The following is a 21,392-nucleotide window of genomic DNA, read 5'->3' as shown; positions in this document are numbered from 1 at the left end:
CCCTTTCTTTCCCCCTTGGTATTCACTTGGTAGACGAGCTATGTGTTACGTGATAAAGAAGTCGTTAAAGATCGCTTCGAGGAACGTCCTGGAGATTCGATTCGTCGCATCGATGGCGACGAGGGTCGAGGTCGAAAGGTCAGGTACCGTTCACTATTTAGAGCAGGACCTTGGTACCGTTCTTATCTTGAGCTGTGTGCGAAACAAAGAGCGCGAGGAGGCGGAGTTGGAAGGAAAGAGAGAGAGAGAAAGAGAGAGAGAGAGAGAGAGAGGAGTGGAAAGAGGTACACGCGATGTCGTGTTGGGTGGGCAAAGATGCAAGGGAAAGTTTCTTGGGCAAAAGTAGTCACGTACCGGCTTTGTCAGACGCCGCCAATCTCCTTGAACGATCTAGCCTCGAAAAATCCTACTTTCTTAGGCACGCTGCTTTTCCTCCTTCTCTTCTCCAACATTCCCTTCTCACTCGCCAAATCTTTCTCATTATTCCCTCGTTTCTTTCTCGTTTTCAAAATATGATTTTGATAAAAAAAAGTTCTTCGATAAAACTGTACACAGTTTTTTTCCATCCTTTCAAACAATTCGTTTTGCGAATTATGAAATTATGTGAAGCGTATATCCATGTTTTACATACGTGTATTTAATATTCATCAGACTATTTATATTTATCCCAAACTGATGGATAAATTTTGCTTTTAAGACATTTGAATAGCAAATATTTTTTTTTTTTTTTTGAGTAATAATTGCATCCGTTTTAAATTCATACGTGTTATTGTTCTGTATGCAAGTTCTGTGCTTATTATAACTTGTTGCAATTATTTGAAAGGCTGTCGATATATTCGTGGAATAATTTTTGAAGCAACGAAATTTAAGGGAAAAGAATTTTTAAACTATCAGAAAGCGAATGAATTTCGATTTAAAACGACTTTTTCGTCGCCTTCTCAAACATGTTTGAGAATCTTTCTTGTTTATCGATGGCCATATCTGTTCTTCAGTTTCATAAACTGAATATCCGATATGATCCATCAAATCATGTCACTTGGTATAACTATGTAACCTGGTTCATCACAGCCTATTAACAGTGCGGTTTGTATTATGGGCATGGCACAGTTGCGGGATTGATTGTCGATAATTTCGCTTTAATATTTCGCGGTACGTACTCTCTCTTTTTTTTACAATTTGCATTTAAATTATCCGCGTAATTTAACAAACTAAGAGAAGTATCCTAACTCGAAGAACGATTGAATTTATAGAAGGAGAAGAAGAGATAAATTTTAACCCCTTGCTATAACGAGTGTGACTCGTGATGAAGATAGCACGAGTGAGAACGAATTTTTTTCAATCGTGATCTAAATAATCTACGTTGAAGTAGAAGATTTAATAATTTTATCTTTTAAATGAACAAAATGCGATACGAAACATTTACATGGAAGCAATCCAGTGACGTGTTTGTATCAATAAGAAGCGTCTAAACCATGCAGGATTTATTAATTTTTAGAATATTTTCCTATTACATATTGATTCATTTCTTATGATTAAATTTTTTGTTTATAACATACTTTACATTTATTTTTACGATATAATATCATTACAATTGCTTGGAACAAAGATACATTCAGACGATTGTAATTTCTATTAAAGTTGTTGTTAATTATTAAAATAATTTTGAAACTGTTATTTGTACATATACAAAAGCAAAAGAATTATTGTCCACAAGAGGTGTATCGCGTCAAGCAAATGACTGTATCACATTTATTTCTTATATTTCGACTCGTATTGCAACCGTTTTCTGCCCTATTTCATCGAGCTAAACGAAAAAAGACAATAACGAAAAAGTTTAACAATTCTGTATCACGCTAGCACCCAATACTCACACCTAACTCTTCACCTTATCTTAACAAGAATTAAAATTATCATTTAAATAACACTAAGTAATGAATAACATTGCTCTTAGCATTATTAATCACAGATTGGTAAACGAGGCGTCGATCGAACCGAGTGAAATATATCGTGTAATATATAAAATTCGAGAAGATCCTCCCCCTCCTCACGCAGGGGATCCTCCCCTCAATCGAGAAATTTCGTCTCTTCTGGAGGAATCGAATTACGAAACGAAACGAAATCATCATCTTCAACGCATTCTCGCGTTAAAAGGAAAGGAGAGAAGGAAGGAGGGGGTGAAAAGGGGGTTAAACTGACTGTAACAGGATGGCGAATTATCGCGTGACCGTTCGAGATTTTCACGTTTTAACTCGTGATCGTTTTCGCGAGTAGAAAATTCTTGAATTTTTTGGAAATTGTGGAGGAGCGCGCTGCTTCCATCTAATTATCCCGTGTTGCTACACGCTCGTGCTGGAGATTTAAAATTCTCTCATTAGCTAACAAGTTCTATTCTATCCGAGTTTTTTTTTCTCCATCCACCGTTTCATCCTGAAGCAAGGATGAAAAAAAGTTTCGAAAAAAATTTCAGATAGCGTTTTAAATTCTCTCTCGCGTGGATAATCTCGCTTATTTTCCCCCTTTTATTCTTGCCAATTAGAGTCTCGGATCGATACGAAAGGATTTCTGAGAATTTTGAACCGATTTGTCGATTGGTTGAATTTTCAATGCTATTTCAAGGGACTCGTTTACGTTGGACTCGTACGTTGGAAACGGTCAAGAAATTTGGTCAAAAATTGTTCAATAACGAGCGAATGTTAATTTAAAGATTGAAAAAAGATCGATGTACATTACACACTTTTGATTGAACTGTGTGATTTTTATTATATAAAAACTCCAAACTTCAAACTTCCCTGATCCAGTGTTCGAACGTATTTCATATCCATCGCTACCAAACACTTGCAACTTTTCAACGATTACACAAGAAATCCTCAATTGTACCGATGAATCTATCTATAAAAGTCTTAAGACGTGCGCATCTTTTTCCAATATTTTCGATCATCACATTTACGTTTTCAGTTTTCGAAATTCGAAATTGTGTGACACACGTATGCAATCTTTCCTCCGCGCATATACAAACTCGTACACGATTCGAGGATCGATATATATTGGAGCGTAGTAATTCCCCCATTCCGTATCGACCGTGACACGAAATCTGCGTGGTTTCCAACGATACGCATCGTGGAGATAAACCGTGGCACGATAAATTCCTGATCCAACTTCCCGTTTCGTGATTACATTAATTAACCTGGTGGCTGGCTACGAATGCGAGTAAACGAGTGTACAAAAGTGTTTTTTGATAGCAAAGGGAGGAATGGGAGGGGAAATGGAAAGGAAAGAAACGAGGATTTAACGCGATGAGATGAACAAGAGGAGGAGGAGGGCTACTGAATAAGGATGGCCTGCTCTTCTCGAGGATGAGCTTTGCTACGACAAGGACGAGTGTTCAAAAGTGGAAGAGTTTGAATATTTCTTACTTTCTCCTGGAAATTGGAGTTTTTTTCAAAAATTGGTTACAATTTAATAATTTAATTAAAATTGTTCGTATTTTTCTAAATAAACTGCATAAAAAAAAATAATTCGTTTTTAGAAATTTAATCTAACACAGAGATACAAGTATATTTTTTTAAACGAGATACTATTAAATCTTTCGAATCGAAATTGATTTTTATACTTTTTAATTTGTAATAAAATTTTACATCAAAAGGATCGATTCTTTGCTTATTCTCTTCACTCACCGATCGAATCGGCTTAAAATCTTTTTATTTTGACTTTCGTCGATCCGAAATCACGTTTCGGATAAACGAATTTTCATTTTTCATATACGATTTTATTAAAATTTATTCGCACTTCATTCCTTTCGTCTCCGGATAAAAGCTGTCCTCCCAATCTTGGAAGGAAGAGAAAGAAAAAGAGAAAGAATGAAAATAAGGGAGGCTGCTATCAGCAGCGACGCCGTGGGGGATCGGAAAGCCGGGGGTTGAAAGCGACTTCGGCCCGTAGTGTCTCCGCGGACAGCAGCTACGCTGCCACGCAGCCTCCTCGCCGTGCCTCTCTCCTGCGCATTCCGTTTCCTCCGCCATTTCATTCACCCGATTTTCCCGCGCGACGCCCTTTCGATTCGCGTCCCTTCGAGTCGCGCGCGGCCAAATTTCTTCATCCGAGCGGAAGGAAACATTGAGGAGATGTTGAGCGTCGAACAACGTCGAACCGATTGAATCCATCTCGGAGAAATTTTTATACGTTTATGAAAGATTGATGAAAAATGTGATAAAAGTGGATCCACATTGGAAACTTGTTTAAATTAAACACGGCTGAAAGTGAAATGTGAGTACAGTGTATGTAGAGACAGATCGAAAACTAGGATAAAAATTGTATCTGTGGGAATTGTGCGTGAAAAGATGTAACGTTTCCATGATTTGATGTTTTTCAAACTTAATTTTTACTCTTTCTTTCTTTACGAGGCACAATCGAGGAGCTTGTTTTTTTTTAAATTGGAAAGTTCGATGATTAAAACTCGCGTCACGTCCTAACGACGAAACAGTGATAAAAGCTGTGCTGTTACATTGATTCCACGCCTCGATAGCGTTTCAAACATTTTGCACCGTGGACTGGAATTCGCGTGTCGATCTCGTAGGTCAGATAACCGAGAAAAACGTCTCTTCGATTCTTCTCTCTCTCTCTCTCTCTCTCTCTCTCTCTCCTCCCCCCTCTCTCTCTCTTTCTTTCTCGTCACAACGTTATCGTCGATTCAGGTAAGTCTTTCTCCGTTACGCTTTGTTTCGCGCTAAAAATAAATGGTATCACGAACGACGATCCACGTGGTATTTCATTGACCTGTCGAGAAATCGTTTCGATGTAAATGTTATGGAAAATAAAGTTAGTCGCAGTCGTTGTTAATCATTTTCGATATTAATGATAACAATTTCACTTTGGCCAGTCGGGCCAAACGAATTTTCACGATTCAACCATTTCTGTGTGAGATTACTTTTATGGAAATTATACTGCACGTGCTTTTACAGCGTGTTTACACATGTATATGTATAGATTAATATTATAATTGTAATATCACTGTATGCTTGTAGTAGTAAAAAAGTGGCCGAGATGGAATAAGAGATTGCTCGAACGAAAAACGAATTTTTACGAAAATAATTAATACTTATATATTAAATTATATACATACAGGTAACTTTTTGAAATATATTAAAACGAATAAAACTTTAGAAATCTCCTCTTTTCTTTTTTTTTTTTTTTTCTTAGATTTTAATCCCATTGTGAAAAAGTTTGAATAAAATTATATCCTCGCGATGTTTAAATATATACACTTTCACCCGAGAATTCACATTGCTTAAATTTGCTTTAAAAAAATTTCCTTTTACTCGTTTCCAGCGGTTACAAACGTAATTTTATCAAATACTCGATGGAACGTTTATAATTACCTACCTACCTAAATATATATATATATATTTAATCTAAAAATCGATATCCATATTAAATATTAATCATCTTTCCATTCTTCCTCTTTCCATCCAAGAAAATTTCTCTCGCAAATTTTTCAATTACTTCCACTTCGCCTCATCTACGAAACGTATTATAAACGATTTGAAAATTCATCATCCTCCCCCTTTCTCCATCGAGAAACGGTTCATTTCGTTCGACGGGATCTCAATTACCGTCGCGCAAAGATTGCAGCCAGGCCGATTAAAAGCCGGCTACTCCTGTCTTCCAAGATCCACCAAGTTCTGGGCAGAGGGCCGGTAATGCGGTTCGCTTTGAGCCGCTTTTCGCTCCCCTCCTCCTACATCTAGTACCAGTTAAAAGCGTGCTAAGCTTGGTTACCACTCCGTGTAATTATTTTCTCATTCACGCTGGTGGTGGATGATCGAGCGGCTGTCAAAATGGAGGGGCAGGTGGCATTGGCGAAGCTGACGCATTTCCTTCGATCCTCCCTCGAGAGGATTCGATTCGGATCGAACGAGGTGTCGCGCCACCCCGAATTTATCGTTTCCGATTTAATTGAAAATCCAAAGCGAGGAAAATCGAAATTTTCCCTCCTTCCTTTCTCGTTGATCCGGAAAAAATGTAACGGAAGAGGGAGGCTTTTCGTTAAATATTTTTTATTTATATATTTCGTTTTTCGCAAATTTTGAATGCGATCGATAGCGATCGCACGAAATAAGGAACGTTTGGAAAGCGATCGTTTTGATTAATAGAAAATTTGATCTTAGTATTATTATTCACCAGGCTTTGGCTGTAATAAATATACCAGTTATAAAATTTATTACTCATTACAACCAAAGCTTTATGAATAATATCAATATATACCATTTTATTATTCAAAAAGCTTCGATTCGTAATGAATAAATTTAATTTACGTGTATTTGTAACAAATGCTTGCTGATAAAATAATATGTATTCAAAGTTTGATGCATGATTTTTCTTTCTCTCCTTCAATTCGTGCTTATTTTTTACATTACATACATATATATTCTCTTTTCAACACTTCTTCCAAACTTTTAAATTTCTTTTGAGAATTCGACGAAAAATTGGGAAAAAAATACATTCACTTTTTTAAATCAAAGTTTCGATTCTTTTTTCTTTCTTAATTTAAATGTACACAAGAAGCAATATAAAACGATTATTATAGAGTCAGAATATACGATTAAAATTTCACTGATTCAGCCAATCAATAGTAGGTCCATTTTATGCAGAAATTGTTTCCGTCCAAAGCGGATTTCAATTAAATGCTATTAAACCGATCTCTCGATAACATCGAGAAGCTGACTTTATTGCTTTATTCCCCTACGATACACGCGTCTAGAACGTCGAAATGCTTGACTTTACTCAGCCTTGTATAATTTCAGTCCGCGGTATTGTTCCCAAGTATTTTCAAAGGTCTCGTAAGTAGATTGGTTCTGTCGCGACAACGCAATACAAGTTGCATGGAACAACGACTAAACAGAAGAAACTTATTCAACAGGGGATATTTTCGAGGCGCGACGAATTGATAAATTGTTCGAGCAAGAAATTTTAAATCTTTTTCCTCGTTGGAATACGTTTGTTGAACAGTTTTTCCACGTGATTGGTCTCACAATCGAGATCGAAATTTCCTCGAAATCGCAAGTTAAATTTCACTTTTGCGACGATTCGGGTTTCGACTTACCTGTCTCCAAGAGGGTGTAAAAGGCTATGTAAATGACTATCTTAAGTCTGTTTAATCTTTATAACCTGTATAAATCAAAATTGTCGAAATTCTCTCACGACGAATAAAACGATTTACCAGATGGATCATTGGCGATAAGTATTTTCCAAATTTATCTTAGTTCGAAGAAAACCACGAGATGGATGAATTTAAATTTTCCGATATTTCAAATGGATGAACTTTAACGGATTTTAAACGGATATATTTCTTTCCTTTTGTCTATTATTTTTTTTTTTCTATTGTTCGTTTAACAAAATTTGAACGAGTGATTATGAATTTTATTTTGATTATTTTGATACGAATTTTATTGTTTGTTGGCGAACCACGCAGATTAAAATTAAATGCTTCGTTAGATTCAAGGGTATATTATATTATTAACTGCTTGGTGAAAAATAATCGAAATTGGAGTTTCAATTGAAGAAAGAAAATTAAGTGAAAATTTGTGGCGCGAAAATTAATTTTACACATTCCACGTTCCTTCTGCAAACATTTCTGGAGATAATAGAAAGTTTGCCGTTACGTTTGGATGACTTAAAGAAAATTTCTCTCGGGAGAAGAACAAAAGGTTATTAACTTTGTTAAAATTATATTTCGAATAGATCTAATTCATTCCTGTTCGTTTTTCATTATTTCAAGGAAATAAAATTTCGAAAATAATACTTGAACACTTGAAAGAAAAAAGGTTACATCAGTAATTAATAAAAATTAATTATTAAAAATGTATTAGAAGCACGAAGAAATTTTGTGAAATTATCCTCTGTTCATATCCTGTCAACTTTTCACAGAAGGGAACCTATTTAAATCTCTTTTTCGCTTCGACACACGTGTTTCAAGCGTAAAGAAAGAATAATAAATCGAATGGATCCGAATTATTCAACACTATTGCAAACAGATTGAATAACAATCGCGACTATGCACTCGTACTGCTTCGAGTCAGGATATCAAAAGGATGTAATTATGAAGTTACGGTGTGCTTGAATAACGTGAAATAGATTTGCTAATTCGACTCGTGGACAATTAAATTGGATTTTTGCCGTACGATTAGATTAAAAAAGTGAATTAATTTCGTTACTAAAAAATTTAGGATAAATTTTTGAGAATTCATTTGCGATAATTTGATTGAAAAAAACGTAGATATTCTACTCGACATTTGAAATTTCAGGATCAAGTTTCTCAAGTTTTGTACAATATCAAAGAAACTTCCATCTTTGGTAAATTTCTTCTAGAATTATCTTCCTAAAAGTTATCTTCTTCTTAGGCATGTATTCGCGCGTGTAAAACGTGGATTTGCACAAGTAACGAAGATATAAATACCTAATGAGCAATCAGAAGAAGAAGCAGACCATTGAGAGAAAGCTAATGAGTATTCCGTGCTTGTCAGCTATTAATGTATATAATTGTTACAAGTCTTGTTAAACGAGCTTTCTTCAAAGCTTCGAGGCATACCTCTTCCTTAATCGAACGAGATAATCTTCTTTCTTTCACACGATTCTACGATAACGATGATTGTCAGATAAATTTTAAAAATTACGAATTTTTGCATGGTGGAATAATTGGAATAAATATTTGAGAAGAAAAGTGGAATGATATTTTTCAACGATTCCAGATTATTCGATCTTTCTCAATATTCTTTTTTTCTCCATTATTTCCTTGATAACAGAGATTTTTATAAACTTTTCGTAAATGAAAGTAAAATGAAGTAAATTTTTGCGAATAAAATATCTCGATTGGATTTTGATTCGTTTTTTTTTCGAATTTCTCACGGAAGAATATCGAACGAATGAATTATCCGAATTGATCGAGATTTTTGAAAATTTTGAATCTTAAATTTTGCACATATCTTTTTTCTTTATTTAAACGAACGTACATATTATTAACACTCGATCGCAAATACTCCTTTTTATTTTATGTCCGAGTTAAATAATCAGTCAACAAAAGGAGCACTCGGGTACTTTGTTCTCCACTCATTAGTAACGCCGTCTAGCAGACTTGTAGCTTAGACAGAGGTCAGGTTAGACGATTATTTGCAGAGAAGGATATAGTTAGAGAAGTGCTTGCGAAAATTGTGTTTGCAGCGTGAATCCCACTGCTATTACTTTGCTCTGAATTCCTCGAGAGGATTCGAAACAATCGAGCTCATCGCGGCAACAGTTACGAAAAAATAAAAATAAAAATAATGTTAAATAAATTAGGAACAATCGAAAATTATTAGGAAAAATTCACAAGAAAAATTGGTTGCTTTTTACCTAATATAAACGTACAAATAAAAACGGACAATCTAAAAAAGAAGAAAAAGAAATCTACATTTTGTATGATAATCGAAAGGTTCTAAAAGGATCGAACTCTCTTGCGTATTAACGACAATCGACAATCAGGCTATGCTGACGTTTAAAATCACTGCTTTCGACCCAGCCGTTCGATCGTTGTTCCACCTTCTCCTCGTGGAAAATGAAAAGAATTGAGATCAATTAGCGTTGCATTATTTCCGAGTTAGGCAGTCGTGTTACAAAATACGACATGCAAAGAAAATTAGTATTGTGGTTCAAGTATGCGTCGACCTACTTAACACGTTTCCATAATTGGAGAGTTTCCTCGAATAGAAAAAAAAAAAAAAAAAAAAAAAAATGTTTACAACCGTTGGCTAAGAATTTTCAACGAATCGACGTTTATATATATATATCCGTTTTAAAATCGATTTAATTTAGGAATTTTCGTTGAAAAGGATGGGTTTTCGCATCGAGAAAATGTGAAAATTTCACCGAGATCGAAAAATTTACGAGCAATATTCTGAAGTTTTTTGTTTCATTTTCTCTCGATCGTTCCATTTTCCTTCTTTCTCCTTTTTAGATTGTACGTGGTATAATATTTGAATACGATGATTCATCCAGCAATTCCTAATAATAATTCCTACGAGTTATGGAAGAGATTATTTTAATATGGTCATTCATAAATAGGTCTCGGTGTTATCTCATAATGGGTGACACAGGATCTCTGTGATTTATAAAACCTACAATAGTAATTTCCCCTCGCTATAAAGTATTGCAATATTTCCATTTCCACAGCCCAGGAATACCGATTATTCGATTATTTATACAAGTGGTTAAAGTAAAGTCGACTACTTAAAGTGAACCGATCGGTCATAAGTCAGGCATTGGGCGACAACTCGAAACGGGATCTGTTTTCAGTGATGCGTCGTATAAGTGGTCAGGCATCAAATGCATGTTTAACCAGCAGCTAATGTTTTGGAAATGTAATTCGATATCGACAACAGCATAGGTACAAGCATTGCTGTTGCACTTCAACGAACGTTGCTCGATTTGTTATGTCGCACAATTGAACATTTACCGACTCGATTGAAATTAAAAATTGATCTTTCTATCTTAATATTTTGATTTAATTATCATACATGGAAAATAAATCAAATAGAAATACATTTTTAATCATTGAATTTTCCTTTTCATCAAAACGAATGTAGAAAAATTCATTTTTACCTTTAGAAAATCAAACTATTCTCCACCAAATTCATCCAAACAACCTGCTTTCCTTTCCTTCAATTATTTATTTAAAATTTCGTGAAATTGTAACTTGCTCGTATTATATAGTTATATACAAATAACCGTTCGAAGTGATCACCTTTCCAAATAGATGCATAAATATTCGATAAATATGTGACCGGTTAAAATCCGGTTTATTAATCGCAATCTTAAAACAGATTGCAATTATTATCGAAACAGTTAATCCCATTCGTCGAATCTCGTCTACGTATTTATTCCAAAATCCGATAACACGAGTTTAATACTGAAAATTAATAAATCGATATAACATGTACGCGCGTACAAGGGACGATCTCGTCGTCTATGGAATTTCGATTAAGCCTTCGAGACAGAATTTCCTGGTTGAAAATTTTAATTAAAACTGTCGAGCCGAGTTCGAAACCGGCTCGCTCCAACACCTCGACCTTCGCGTCGCGAGCCTCAACTCAAGTGTAAAGGAGAAAAAGATCAATAAATATCTCGGACGTGCATACATAGGCCGACGTTTAGCTCTTTTCGCTCTTCTAATTAATTAACTCTTAACTTTACGTCTATGCAACAAACTGATCGTTGCAAAATGAGTTGCAACTCGAACACAAGGTTGTATTTTTTTTTTTTTTTTTGTATCCAAATTGATCTTATTGTATATTACACGGTGCTAACATATTCTTGGAATATTTTTTTTTTTTTTTTGAAGGATCGATTCTAGAGAAATTAAAATTTTTTCCATTTAGCTTGCTAATATTTTTTGTATATCATTGTTTATTTTATGTTTTCGATCCTTCAAAAATATTAACGTTCTATGTATATTATATATATAATTTTAGTTGGCATTGTTCCTTTCTAATAATTTAATAAATTTGTTCCAAATTTGTGTATAGGATAATCTATAAGGAAATCTACAAGGTTTCTAAAAGGATGAAGAAAATGTCAGGGATTTTCACGGTTGTTTCTGTAATTGTTTTTGTAACATCTGGTTTTATGCAAAGTCCGTTCAGTCTTTTCAAAGAAGACAGGCATGGCCATTTAAACCGATGAACCGCTTTTAAAAATATACTCGGTTCGGATCGCTTTTTCCCGGTTGCTCGGTTCACCGATTTTATGAAATCGAAATTGAAACTTCCATCAACGCTTCTCGTTAATCGATTCGTTTTTCGATTGCAGTCCGCCGTGCATACGCGTTCAATCTCTATGATTTCGAATTTAAAAATCATTCCTATTTCATTCGTGAAAACGCATCACAGCCAAAATAGTTTTCATTCGCTTTGACGAATTAATTCCTACTTCTAATCAACGAAGAGGAATGCATTAATTGAAATTGCACGATAAATTGCTTATATTTTCAATGCAATGCACAAATTAAATCGAACAACCCTCGTACGTACGAGGGTTTCTTACTATTACATTCAATTCCCTATAATTTCATAAATACAAAGAAGAAACTCTATCTTTCGAAAGAGCTAACTTCTTTCTTTCTAAATTTCCTTTTCAAGAATATCGTGGATTAAAAAAAATGAATTGAAAACTTGCAATTTTCCACTTTCGTGATCAACGTGATCATTATAAAAATCGAAATTGAAATCGAGAGAAAAAAATTAACGATGTAAAATTATCATTTTCGATAATTTCTCTACCCCGACTATTTAATACCAATAATCAAATCGATTGATCGTTAACGAAATAGTTGGACGAGCGATTCAATCGCTCGGCTATAAATTAATTCTAATTAAAAGCGGATCGTTCCTTGTTCCATCTTCCACCTGCCCCCCCTAATTTCACTCGTATATATCTCGGCATGGTTACTGCTATTGTTTACAATCTCACTCGAGCTGCCCTCGCGTGATATACGCGTGCAAACACAGTGGGGCATAAATTGGGATTCGAAGTGGGGATCGTGTTAAGACGTGCTATTGTCCAATTGTTGTTCCTCAATTAACGGTTTTAGTTTTCGCGTAGGGGGAGAAGGGTTGGAAGGGATTGGCAACGATGATAAGCGTTTGGAAAATGATAAAAATTGCGTTTTACTTTTGAAGAGACAAGAGTTAGTCGGAAATGGTGTTTAGAGATCGTTTAAGAATTTTACTTCGGTTATTTACTTTCAAATAAAAAGAAATCTCACGTTTCACTCTCGAGTTCGAAACATCGTTTCTCGTTCTCTCCCCGACGAACACGTCGTAGAACACGAATTGTTCGAGTCGCTTTCGTTGAAAGTTTCTCACGTGGGAAGCGAATCCGTAATGAGCGAAAACTTGCCAAGGAATTATTCTGTCCCCGTTTACGAACCTGTTGAATCTATATCTATAGCCGTTCGAAAAGTTGTTCAAAATTTTCTCTTTGGTCAGCTTTGCATCTTCACGCAGTAACTGTATTATAATATTCGTAATTACTTCAAAAGGGGATTCACAGAGAGAGAGAGAGAAATTGGAATAAACGTCATCGAAGGAGAATAAGTAAAATAAGAAGCAAAACCGTGACACGTCTCTTCGAATCACAAATACGGATATTAAAACTTTCCGTTTTCCTGGTGGAATCGGTTCGTTAAATCCGTGTCGTTAAAACGGTCGAAGAGGAATATTTTACAAGTGTTTGAACATTCCCTTGAAATTAGTCGAGGAATTTCGCCTAACCCTTTCAACAACAACAATACGCTTTCGATTAAACGTGAATCGAGCGACTGTCCAATTAAGTCTCGAGATGGCTCTCAATATGCGAATAATTCCGAGTATCTTTACATCAATTTCACTCTTATCCTTCTCCTTTCCATCGCGTGAACAACAATTCTTTTGCAAAGAAACAACGATTCCTACGTTCGAAAATAACTGTACGTGTTATTATCAAGAAATTAATATTTGCAAAATATCGTTGTAGATTAACATTTTTCTTTTAATTTTCCGTATATACTTTCAATAATTCAAAAACTGATTACGTTTTTCCTTCAATTCTATTCAATTTATTCTCACGTATATACAATGATCCAATTAAAATCGTTATCATTATTTGCTTCTTAAAAAAGTCGAGGTGTAAAAATTCTAAGAGTTCCAAGAAGAACATCGACTCTCATTCAATTATATTATAGTTTAGAGAAATTGTTGTTGGCGCGTTGTTCAAGCCGATCTCGCGGACTGACCGAGACCGATGTAACGTTTAATTGAATCGAACATTCGTGAAACCGAGATCGGTGAATCGAAATTCAACGGGAAACTTGTTCGCGTGTATCTAAACACGGCTCTGTTTGCGGAACCGCTTTATCCACCGGCTTGTTTTCCACGTCGTCCGATCATATTGACAGAAAAGCAGTTTTCCGGCCGTATTCTCGAATGAAACAACCAACTCTGTTGAAAATCGCGCTTGTTGTGCGAGACAATTAACCCGTGGCCAAAGAATAAAGGCTATAATTTTCAATATGTTTTTCTTCCCCCTCTCAATTCAAAAATTTAGAAAGCTGAGAACGAGATTTAATTAATCCTCACGAATTTTTCATTATTATCAATACGTATTATTTCACACGTGTGCTTTTTTATTATCTTTTTTATTTTTTTCACTAAGCTCTTATGGAAATTCTGATGATGGATCGGGATTTATGCACGATCGGTCATTCTGGATATTCGATTTTCGATATTCGAAATTATCAAAAAAATAAACGGTGGACATTGTGATCAAAGCAAATAGAAAATACCGTCGATAAAAATAGTTAATAAAAACAGGTATTATTCCTTGAATCTCCACGAATAACCACGATAAAATTTTCTGCGTTGATTGTCGCATAATTATTCTCGATAATATTGACTTATCCTGTTTAACAAAGGATCGATCGCAAAGTATTTATCCTTTTTGGTCGAATAAATGTTTCATTTACAAATCCGAATCGAAACGAATTATTTAATCGTAAAGTTTTATATAATTTAATTTGGAAAAAATAGGCCGCTGGAATTTTCGCTGGTGTTTTTTAAAGAGTTAAAAAAATATAAGGTACAAAATTATTGTTTGAAAGCGCGTGGACATAATCCTCTCGATATTTGGAAAGTAAAAAATTGTATTTCGAAGCGAATGGAAAATCATTGACGAGAGTGAATAAAACGAGGGAGGAAAAAAGAAAAAAAAAATAGAGATTCTGTTTTATCATAATAATAAAAGGAAGTAATAACTATACTATATTAATCATATCAATTATTTTGAAATAAAATAATTGAATTTAAATTCTTGTGGATTTAAATTTACATTTTTAGCAAAAAGGTATTATACAAATTGAAATAAATTTACAAAACGTATTATTTAATTTTCTAAACATTATTGCAATTATGATTTTTTTAAATCCAATACTTTTCTTATAATCCAATTTTTGTTAAAAAGTTATTCTATTCCAAAGGATGATCGAATACCAAAGAAAGCTAATTTAATTTCTTTTAAATAAATCGCTGTTAAATTAAATCTAATTTAATAATCACGTTTGTTTTTTAATTAAATACGGATAATTATCGGGGCTTATTTCTGATATCTTTTATAATTTAATCAAAGAATGATGCGCGAAAGGAAAGCTCGGCGATCGTTTAAAACTTTAACGAAATATTAAATAAATTGGGCGTAATCTCTCGAGCGTAATTAATTCATGATAAAATTCGTGGACGGCTTTCGAGGAAATTGCAAGATAAGAATAGAAATTCTATCATTAATTTTCTTTCCTTTTTGGTGCAAAAATATTTATCGAAATACGAAATTGATCATATATTTAAAATTAAAAAAAAAAAATCTACATTCCTTAAAACATAGAAAACCAAGATGCGGACGTAACACCTACCTCGTTGTTCGATTGAAACATCGAAAATTCATAGAAATTCTTTCCCCTCAAAATAATACACAACGAGGTGTTTCTTACTCATTTTAACACCTCGTCTGAACACGAAGATCGACTCGTTAAACTCTAAAATATACTTTATCCCTCGATCTAACAACTTTAAAATTCCTCCCTCCATATCCATCATTTCAATCATTCTAATCTTTCAAATTCTCTTTCCTCCCAAATATCCTCGAAATCGAACGAGACTCGACATCCTCCTACAACTCTACAAGAATGACTCGTTTCTTTCTTCGTTTCTCTCGTCCAATACACATAATAAGAATAATAAAGGGAGAAAATGGTGGTTTCGAAATGACATGTTGTGTGGGAGATGACGTCAACCGTGGTGGGTCAAAAGTCGGCGCGCACAGAGGCGGTGTACACACACACCGGGTTTTCCTCATCGGCGAATAACTCGGTTAATTACTCAGCACGATTCTGGGCCGGTGCTGGCCGATAAATCTGATTTGCTCCACCGACTCGGTCAATCGCTTTCTCGCACCGATGCTCCGCACCGAACCCACCACGTTCGCCATTTTTTAATGCCCGCACCCACGCCATTATCTTTGTTTCCAATTTTCGAATCGATTCCACGTATTTATTCTCCCTTTCCGATTTATTTCGATCGTTGCGTTAAGATTTGGAAATGTGTTCGAACCAAGCCGTTGAAAATATCGATACAATTGTTGCGAGTGTTGTAAAATCAGGAAGGAAGCAAGGAAGTGGAGATTTTTATTTAAGTTATAATACAGTGATAATGTAACATGTGACACGTGATGATAATGATCGATGTTATTAGGATTAAATAATATGTAATGATCAGAAGATCTAAATTGAAGAATTGAGAGGAGGAGTAGTTTGATCTTATGAATTGTACAATTTTTGGTACAATATAGAGGCTGGCTAGTTGCCATTTCCAATCTTAATTCATTTATTGTTCCCTGCCAGTTGTAAAGATTCAATACCGGTTGAATACCGGTCTTCGTTTTCCAATAATTTTTTCCAACTATTTTTTACAAAGTATTTTCAAAACACCTCAAAAAATGGCAATATAACTTACCGGCTAATCATCTCAAGACAATTTCCTCCAAATTTCATCGTTGCTAAAAAAATTTATCGATAAATCAAAAACGAGGATCGATACTTTCCACAGAAATCGAATGTAAAAAACTTATCCATACATTTTACGAGGGACGTCGTAATTATCGAAGTTCGACGCGTATCTCATCATTCTCTCGCGCCCTTCGACAATCATCGGGTCGCAATTTAAACAAAAAAAAAAAAAAAAAAAAAAGAAATCGATTTGGCCAAACGTCACCGCACAATTTCATCTAACTCTCTAACCAACTAACGTCCTGATCCGCCATAACACGAGCCTCCATCGAGCGGAACCATTCGTATTCGACCCGTTTCCAACTTTTCCCTTTTCCCTTGAATATCAACGCCTCCGGGTCTGAGGGGAGGGACCAAGGAAGAGAGACCGTTGACCCAGAATCTCTCATCCTGCAATCGATGGCTCTCTTTGAAGCGGCGACGAAGAGGAAAAAAAGAAGAGGAGAGAGGAGGAAGGAATCGTTCGATATCGATATCGAGAAGAAGCAACGGTTAGGCTTATGGTCGAGAAGAAAACGGACTGCCAAGCTGGAGCGTAAGGAGGAGGGTGCGTTGTTATCCGTTAAAATCTAGGTTACGAGGAGGTAGGATAGGCCGCGAGGGAAAATCGAACGACCGCGAGGCTTGGACGCCGACCCATCCCCGTTTTCCTTCCGTCCCTGTCCTCTCGTTTCTTGCCCCTCCTTTTGTTGCTTCTATGCTCTTCCGTCAACTGGTGGTGGCAACCTCTGCCCCTCAGTTCATGCCTCGTCATTGGTCGGCTGAAACAAACGATACAGATATGTTAGAACAGATCAGAATTTATCAATATATTAACGGCAACAAGTAAACGATCGTTCTTTAATTCGAACGTGAAACATTGAGAAGTGTTTTTTAGCTGACGGCTCGTTAATAGAACCTGAAACAAACGATATAGATGCGTTAGAATATATTAATAGAAAAAATAAACGATCGTTCTTTAATTCGAACGTTCCTCGGAAACGTAAAACATTGAGAAGTATTTATACACAAGAATAAATATATATATGTAAATCTTTAATTATCTTAATATATCTAAATTTGTCCCAGCTGGCGGCTCGTTATTAGTCGTAAGACCCAGAACCTGAAACAAACGATATAGATATGTTAGAATAGATTAAAATTTACTAATATATCAATCGAAAAAACATCTTCGTAATGTAAAACAGAGAGAAGTATTTACATAATAATTTAATACATAAAAATATATGTATATACACGTGAATCTTTAATTGAAATTAATACTTTTCATGATACATTCACGTGCATACGTGAATAATTATTCTTAATATTATTGTCAATTGTTATTGCGTATCAAAAATGGCGTTGGTGAAGTTTGCGTTTCAATGCGAATCCGACGAACACTTGGGATATTTGGGGGGATGAGAAGTCGTATTGGGGCAAGTAGTTGGATCATCTGGAGAAAATAAGGAAGGAGGCTCGAAGGAGGGCATTCCAGAAGAATGGGATTTTAGGAGAGTCTGACGTTTATAGGGGGAAATAATGACGTTATATAGTGACGAGATCTGTTGTTTGCGGTGGGATTTTCTTCATTGAGATATACTAAACACACAGATTTACTAGAAATTGATTTTGTTTATTCGTGTTATTGTCGGGCTTGGAAAAAGAATTTAACTTTAACATAATATTGTTAAAGTTATAGTGGAAATAAAAATGATGGAAAATAAAATAATGAAGATGTTTATCTTTACAAAATTTGAGTTTTTATATGTTAAAAACGGTTTTAATATCTATTAATTAATATCTATCAATAAATAAAATTTGTTATTAAACCATCAATATGGAATATAAAGTTAGTTAACGAGTCTTTTATAAACTATTATCAATTATACATTTTTACATTAATATTTTCCACCCTCTTTCCACCATAATTCACTATTCTCCTTCCTTTCCACCTACATTTTTTCACCATCGACGCATAAATTTAAGAACAAGAAAATATGAAAGAAACGGAGGAGGAACGATGACGTCTGTCGACGTGAGAGATACAAAGATACGTGTTACACTTCAGAAAGCTTTTTTTGCCTTTCATTTATTCATCCCTTTATTTTTCCTCTACTCTTTGTGTCTTCGTCTCGACTTTCGTCGTTTTCGTCGATCCTTATCGGATTCGAGAACAGTGGAACGAGATATCTCATTCTCATTTCTTTCGCTGCCTCTTCGACCGCATCGTGGCAGAAATGCTGAAACGGCTAGAACGCCCGATAAAGAATAACGAGTTGCAAGAAGAAGAAGAAGAAGCTTCATAGTCGAAGGGGGTTGGCTTTCCTTTTGGAGAAACATAATTCAACACGCTCGACGGATTTCTTTGCCGGTAACAAATAGTAATTCTGTCTGACCAAGGAGAATTGTTTTTGGGTATTGTTTCTGTTTCTGTTTTTTTTTTTTTTTTTAGGAAAAACTAGGATTAATTGGGTTTGCGTACGAAGCTAAGGGCTGATGTTTTTGTAATTACTGGTATTGATCTTTTAATAATCTTTCTTCAAACTACAGTTTCAAAAATTCCAATTTTCGTGTATCGAATTCTTCTAACTAAATATTCTTGCATGCAAAAAAATATTGAATTACACCGAGATGCTTTACTCAATGTATTACAATTAAGCGACAATTATTAACAATATAATTATCGATTGATATATAATTAATTAAGAGAAATTCGCTTATCATCAATTTCGATTCTTTCGAAAGATTCCTCCACCGTTTTTCCCATCCAAAATTAATGAATGGAAAAGAGATCAAAGATGGAAGACGTATGCCGGTTCGAATCGATGCGAAACGTTGTCTCGTATTTTTTAATCGCTTTAAACGATGCACCGTGTCGACTCGATTTATAGTAGCCTTGTAACGAACGTGTTCCATTCTCTCTTGTACAACGCCGTTACTATTTTTAACGGCTTCCATTCCAAGAGCGGTTGAAATCTTTTTTCAAATCAGCTCGGGATTTCAACGTTTAATCTTTCTTCCCTTCTTTTACCTATTTCTTTTTACCTTTTTTTACCTTCCGTCAACGCCTAACTCTTTTTGTACTTTTTATACGCTTCGAATTCGAGGGTATCGAATTTTTTCGTCACACGGATTTTATTTGTAACTTTGAAATACGAGAAGGAATCGTACACTTTGGAATAATTAATGGGAACGGGAGAGAAAGAGAGAAAAAAAATGAGAAAGTGCCTCGATGGAATTTGCTAGCAAACAATTCATCAATAAGATTTAAGCCGATATGCTGTTCTGTGACATATATTTGCCGTGCGTTTGCTGAACTTTATATCGCGTTGCACGAATTAAAATTCAAAGATATTTTGGATATTTTAGAAAACTAGAATACGCTTAATGTAAAATATTTTCTTTCTGATATTTCTGGATTCATATTTATTATTATTATTATTATTATTATTATTATTAGAACCGTGTACATTGCTTAAAATTTCATATTTAATTACTTTCGAATCTGTAAATTAAAATACGAAAATTATCTTTCGTTAAAAAAATTGTAATATTCGTTAGTCGTTTCTTTTTTTTATTAAAAATTTATTTTATATCAATCGTATAAATTAATCTCTACGTGAAATAATATTTGTCATTAATGTTTTTTTTTTTTTTCGTTTTGTATCGATGGCAAATATTAGTGATATTAAATAATACGCGTAGCTTGGTGTTAATAAATTCTATTTCCGCCTGAATTTTAATCACGTTTATTAAATAAGTTACAAGATTTATCGAATAAACGCATCATTGATGAAACCGATCAACCGATTTAATACCTTTTACGTTTATTACGTAAAATACATTGTCAGGAAGTCGTAAAAAATATTCATTTGAAAAAAGAAAAAAAAAAGAAATATCGTATTTCATAAAGTAAAAGCAATCGAAATGAAATGCGGTCGAAAAAACAATATTCCTCAACAATGCGGGATGAATATGAAATAAAATGTATCGAATATCACGATATTCCGATGAAATCAATTTTTTAAATACTGTTACTGTTCGAGATGGAAAGTATGATCTGGCGAGAGGAGCAAGTTCATCTGATGAAATTTAAGATTTTAATAATCTCAGAGAAAATTTAAATAGGTCGGTTTTAATTGAAATTTTCACAAGTTTCTGATATCTGATACATATAAAGCATTTAAAATGTTAATTCTTTAACATTTGTATTCGTTGTATTAATCTATTATTTGCTATTTAAAGAGAAGTATGAAAAAAATTTAGTGCGCAAATGTGTCTTTATTGAGTACAAATTTCGAGAATTAGTATTAAAATTAATTTAAATTTTACGTAAGAAAATAATTTTCGAGAAGAATCATTAAAGAAATTTGTAGTATTTCTTTAAACGAATCTAATTTATCTGATTATTGTTTGACGATGAAAACTTGGAGTAAAACTTTCTTTAGACTTTGAAGAAGAACTATTTGTTAAGCGTTAAGACCGATTGGACTTCCGTTTTAACGATCTTTTAAACTTTATCAAAATTCAATATGTTTATCATCAATTTTAACGTTTAACTTTTAAACAGTCTTACTAGTCCCTCGTTAAACTCCAAGTTCGTAAATTGTTCGCGAAATTTCGTCACTCTTCTCTCTTAATTTCATCCCCGATTATTTATTTAATCTCTCATTCAACTTTTTGCTCTTTAATTCACTCGCGAAAAGATACCTCGTTAAAGATTCTTGGTTGTTCGTTTTTTAACGAAATGAATAATTTCTCACATAAATAAGATAGTCATCATTGATTTCTA

Source organism: Apis florea, unplaced genomic scaffold (assembly GCF_048593485.1).
Source record: "Apis florea isolate Af1SG1 unplaced genomic scaffold, ASM4859348v1 contig_3036_pilon, whole genome shotgun sequence".
NCBI classification, from domain to species: Eukaryota; Metazoa; Arthropoda; class Insecta; order Hymenoptera; family Apidae; genus Apis; species Apis florea.
This window is presented reverse-complemented; position numbering follows the sequence as displayed.